We start from the raw sequence: 6,253 nt of genomic DNA on the forward strand, positions 1-6,253 counted from the left end.
GAGAAATCCATTCCCTCACAGTTCTGGAGGCTAAGAGTCAGAAATCAAGGTGTCAGGAGGCCCGTCTTCCTTCTGAAGGATCTAGGGAAGAATCCTTCCTTTCCCCTCTTTCTGGTGACTTAGCATTCCTTCCCTTGGAGCTGCATCACACCAATTATTGCCTTCATCATACATGCACTTCATTCATTTGTATATCTCTGTGGCTGAAATTCTCTCTCCTCTATCTTATAAAGACACTTACCCTAAACCTAACAGTGTCATCGGACCTAGTGTCCACCCTTATAAAGTGTGACCTCATCTTAACTATTTCCCAATAATGTCACATTCTCAGGTTCTGGGTGGACATGAATTTTTTAAGAGACCATTCAACCCACTACAAAGATTATGATAAATAAAAGACTGGATACAGATAGAAGTTGTTCCTCCAGATTCCTAGCCCAATTCACTTCCCAATACAACAGTCAAATTCTTCAAAACCTAACGGTGCACCCCAAAACACTAAGCATTAGAATTTGTAATGAAATGCAGCTTCAAGATAGAGAAAAATAGTTCACATGAGACTGTACCTGCTGTGATGAACCAATTACTGAGCTCCTTCCTGAATGTTTTTCTGTGCCAAATAGCATGAGGAGACTGTGGATTGGACAGCCTGGCCATGGAAAGTTTACTTTGGGGGAAAAAAAAGACATAATTGCCCAGACTAAGAAATCTGAGGATTCCCTACATTCAATGTTGCATTACTGTAGAATATTTGTTACAAAAGATGAAAGAATATCTTCAAAATATCATGCTTAACTATAGTCCGTAGTTAACATTTGGTGTATTTTCCCCCACAAACCACCTTTTATGAACATCATGCACTATAATTTTATACTTGATAATAGTTCACATGGAAAATTTCTCATATTTGTACTGTTAATCACTATCCATCATATACCATAGAGCATACTGTGTTATACAGCCTATGCCTTGTACAATCCATACAAAGTGTATACTCAATGGCTGCTTCTCCAGAGTTGCCGTGTCATAATCTCAGTCAATTTTAGAATATTTGTTATAGCTCCAAGAGGAAAAATTATACAACTTTTTATACTTCCTTACTGAAGCTTTTTATTGCTATAGTACTGTGTTTGCCATTGCTGAAAAATATTACTGTTAACTATAGGCCATAAATTACATTAGTTGTATTTTCCCATGTATCATGATATACTTAATCCCTTGTCATATTGACATAAATTTGTTTTAGTTCATAGAATATTCTTGTATTTGTTCAATTAAACATGATCCTCAAATTCCAGTGACATCTCTATGTTATACATTCCATAGGTTATTCTCTAGCTTTCTTTCAATTGACCTTGACCTCCCTAGACTAAACTTTTCAGCCACTGTCACCATTATACTTCAGCGGTGTTAGTTATACTCACTATAATGTTACCATCAACCAACAATTTACACATATTTACAGTCACCTCATTAAGAATTCTACATATATTAAGTATCAGTTCCCCCCTCTCAACACTCATTCTCTCTCTCAGTAACTTATACTCTAGAATTTAACCCTTTAGTGTTTACACAATTCATATAGTTCATTTAGCGAAACCATATAATGTTTGCCCTTTTGTGTTTGGCTTATTTCACTCAACACAATGTCCTGAAGTTTCACCCATGTTGTGATATGCATCCAGACTTCATTTTTTCTTATAGCTCAATAATATTCCATTATGTGTATATAACACATTTTGTTTATCCATTATTGGTTGATGGAAATTAGGGTGTTTTCCATCTTTCAGCAATTATGAAGAATGCTGCTATGAACTTTGCTGTGCAGATGTCTAGTCACCTCTCTGTTTTCAGTTCTTCTGAATATATTCCTAGAAGCAGGATTCCCGGGTCATAAGGCGGCTCGATATGTAGCTTCCTTAGATACCACTACACTGACCTCCGGAGAATCTGCACCATTTTACCTTCCTACCAACAGTTGAAGAGAGTTCTTCTTTCTCCACATACTCTCTACCACTTATTGTTTTGTGTTGTGCGTGTGTGTTTTAATAATGGTCTTTCTGTGAGAACTGAAATGATATCTTATTGTAGTTTTGATCTCCATTTCCCTGATAATGATTTGGAACATCTGTTCATGTGCTTTTTAGCCATTAGTATTTTCTCTTTGGAAAAATATGTTTAGATTTTTTCCCCAGTTTTTGATTGGATGGCCTGTCTTTTATCATTGAGTTGTTTGATCTTGTTATATAATATGGAAATCAAATCCTTATCTGATATGTAGTTTCCAAATATTTTCCCTAGGAGTTTTAAGATTCTGGGTATATTTAGGTATTTGATCCATTTATAGTTACTTTTTATATAAGGTATGACATGGACGTCTTCTTAATTCCTTTGGATATGGATGTACCATTCTCCTGGCACCATTTGTTCAATAGACCTTTCTGACCCAGCTAGGTAGGTTTAAAAGTCTTGTAAAAAAATCACTTGACCACAGATGTTTGGATCTATTTATCATCTCTCCATTCTATTCCATTGGTCAATTTCACTCAAAATAAAGGTAACATAACTGTAAAAGTAATATGCTTTCAAGTCAGAAAGTGAGAGTCCTCCACCTGGGTTCTACTTTTTAAAGTTATTGTTGGCTATTCAGGGCCCCTTATTTTTCTGAATAAATTTTATAATTGGCTTTTCCATTTCTGCAAAAATAAAAGCTTTTAGAAGTTTTATCGGGTTTGTGTTGAATCTGGAAATAAATTTGGATAGAATTGTCATCATAATGATGCTTAGTTTTCTTATCTATAAAGAGGGAATGCCCTTCCATTTATGCAGGTCTTCTCTGGTTTCTTTTAACAGTGCTTTATAGTTTTCTTAATGCAGGTATTTTAAGTCCTTGGTTAATTTTATGCATAAAAATTTGATTATTTTGTTACAATTGAAAATGGAATTTTTCCTGACTTCCACTTCAGATTAAACATTAGCAGTTTATAGAAACCTTATTGATATTTGCATTTTATTCTTATGTTATGCAACTTTACTGATCTCCTTTATTAGTTCTAGTAGTTTTGATGTGGATTTAAGGTATTTTCTAGGCATAGGATCATATCACCAGAGAATAGCATTAGTTTTACTTTGTATTATCTAATTTGGAGTGCCTTTTATTACTTCCTCTTACCTAATTATTCTAGCCTAAATTCTAGAAAAATATTGAATGACAGTGGTAACACTGGGCATCTTTGTCTTCTTCCTGATCTCAGTAGGAAAGCTTTCAGTCTTTAACCTTTAAGTACATTGTATTTGTAGGGTTTTTTATTTAATTGTTAAAATTAATTTATTGAAATATTTCACCCACACCAAAACATACATAAACAGTAAGTGTATCATAATAGTCTCATAACTCACCCAACCACCAAAACCTTACATTATTAAATCTTTCTAACTAATGATTAAAGAGCATTGTCAAAATATTACTGCCAACCAAAGTATTTTCCCCCAACCTTTCCTATTATTAACTTTATATCATTTATATATGACCACACATAAACAATTAAGTGTATAGTAAAAACTGGGAACTTACAAAGCAAATATGGATAACATCAGGCAGGGGTCCCATACATCAACCCTCCACGAAAACCTTACATTGTTGTGAGACATTTGTTACAAATTATGAAAGAAATATTGTCAAAGTCTTACTAATAATTATAGTCTTTATCTTACATTTGGTGTGTTTTTCCCCGAACCCACCCTGTTATTACTTTTTAAATATATATATATTTTTGACAGAAATTGTAAACTTATAAAACAATCATTCACATGTGCAGAATTCTCAAAAAACACCCCTCCATCAACACACCACACCATGGTGGAATATTTATTACAAATAAGATTATATCTTCTGATTGTTGCCACATAGATAGTATACACTTGGCTCACATTTTCCATATTGCCTCATTATCAACGCAGTACATCTTCAGCATAGACGCAAGAATATTCAACTATTACTGCTAGCCACAGTCCAGAGGTCACTCCAGTTGTATTTTTCCCATGTGCTCCCAACACCCTGCAGTAGTGATGGACATTTTCTCTAGGTCACAATGGACACTCTTACATCTGTAATATCAACCACAATTCTCATCTACCTCTTGCTTTACTATGATATTCATTTCCTACATTACACTCTAGCATTCTGTCAATTGGCATTTACATACATAGATTACCATTTTCAGCCACATTCCCTTTCTAAATTAGCTGATACTATTTGTTACTATCCACTCTATACATTTCCACACTTCTACAGTAAAGATAATTAAAACTTCTGCAGACATTAAACATCAGTAGTCTATCTCAGTTATTCTCTTATCTCCTTCAAAAATCCACCACCTACCACCAGGTATTGAAGAAATTTTCCTACAAATTGTTCTAGAATTTTTAGGGTTGTTGCTTTTATTTTCAGGTTTTTGAAAAATTTAGTGTTAATTTTTGGATAAAGTGTGAGATAGGCTTTCTCCTTCCTTCTTTCAGCTAAAGATATCCAGTTCTTTCAGCACCATTTTGCTGAATGGACTTTTCTAACTTAGCTGTGTGGTTTTGACAGGCTAGTCAAAAATCACTTGACCATACATGGGAGCGTTTGTTTCTGAACAATCAGTTTGGTTCTAATGGTCTATGTGTATGTCTTTTTTTTTCATGGAAAACAAATTTTTAATGTTAAAGTTAAGTAAGATTTGATGAGTCTATCTATAAAGTTTTTTTCCATATTTATTTTTTAATGTTACATACAAGAAATATCAGGTTCCCATATACCCCCCCACCCCACTCCTTCCCCCATAAAAACAACCTCCTCCATCATCATGAGACATTCATTGCACTTGGTGGATACATCTAAGAGCACCGATGCACCTCATGGTCAATGGTCCACACCACAGCACCCACTATCCCACAGTCCACCCAGTGGGCCATGGGAAGACATACAATGTCTGGTAAATGTTCCAGCAGCAGGACCCAGAACAAATCCAACTCCAGAAAATGCCCCCAAATCATATCTCTCCCTCCCACTCCCTACCCCCAGCAGCCACCATGGCCACTTTCTCCACACCAATGCCACATTTTCTTCGATTACTAATCAAAATAGTTCATAAATAGAATATCAGTAAGTCCAATCTAATACATACTCTATTCCTCCATCCTGTGGACCTTAGAAGGGTTGTGTTCACTCAACATCTGTATCAAGAGGAGGCTGAGATTCCAGATGGATGTTGGATGCAATTCTCCTGCTTTCAGTTGTAGGCAATCTTGGATCCCTGGAGTGATGGTTGACATTCTTCACCTCCATGTTAGCTGAGAGGGTAAGTCCAATAAACCAGAGTGTAGGAGTTGTAAGGTTGTTGAAGTTCAGGGCCTGGATATCACATGTTCAGTCCAGAGATTCAGGTCCCCTGGGTATACACTAAACACCAGCACTTACTACAGTTCCAGTAAAAATAATAGGAGAGGTTTGTGAAAAAAGATCACGTATGAGTCCAGCTCCATCACACGGAAACACAAACTCTGAAGTAGGGCCAACTGCCATGGCACTGAAGTCCATCTGCCATGACCATAGAACCTGTGGGTCTCTGTAGCCCTCAGAAGAACCAATACCTAGGGTTGTATCAACTTTATCTGTCTCTGGGACTCTGCTAACATGTGTATAAGGGCAACCACTCTGATAACCACCTGGCTCTTTCTGGAGACTCATTGCCATATAAACACATTTGTGCATTTTATTTCCCACCTTGAATCAGGTCAAAAAGCATTTTTAACTCCTGGTATTGTATGTAGACTGAAATATTCTGCTGGTCCGAGTTGACCCTTTTATTCAAGGTCATTTTCTAGTTACATCATCAGCTGGTACTTGATAGTAATTGCTCCAAGTCAGGAAGGCTCATCCCCAGGAGTCATTTCCCAGGCTGGGGGGAAGGCAACACATTTACATGCTGAGTTTAGTTTCGAGACTGGCCACATTTGAGCAACATGGCAGCTTTCAGGAGGTAACTCTTAGGCACCCAGCAGCTCTAGGCCTTGTTCTTATTTCAGGTGCACAGACTTACAAGCATAGTCATTACCATTAAGGGTTCATTTTTGGACCTTCCTTCTTTTTTGGTCTTTGCTGTTGCACTTGGGGGATTGTTGCTGTTCCTTTAGGGATTGTGATAGAGCTCCCCAGGCTAGGAACTCAGCATTCTTTCAGTTGTTGTTTTTAATTGTAACCACAATGAAA

The sequence above is a fragment of the Dasypus novemcinctus genome, chromosome X (assembly GCF_030445035.2).
Source record: "Dasypus novemcinctus isolate mDasNov1 chromosome X, mDasNov1.1.hap2, whole genome shotgun sequence".
NCBI lineage: Eukaryota > Metazoa > Chordata > Mammalia > Cingulata > Dasypodidae > Dasypus > Dasypus novemcinctus.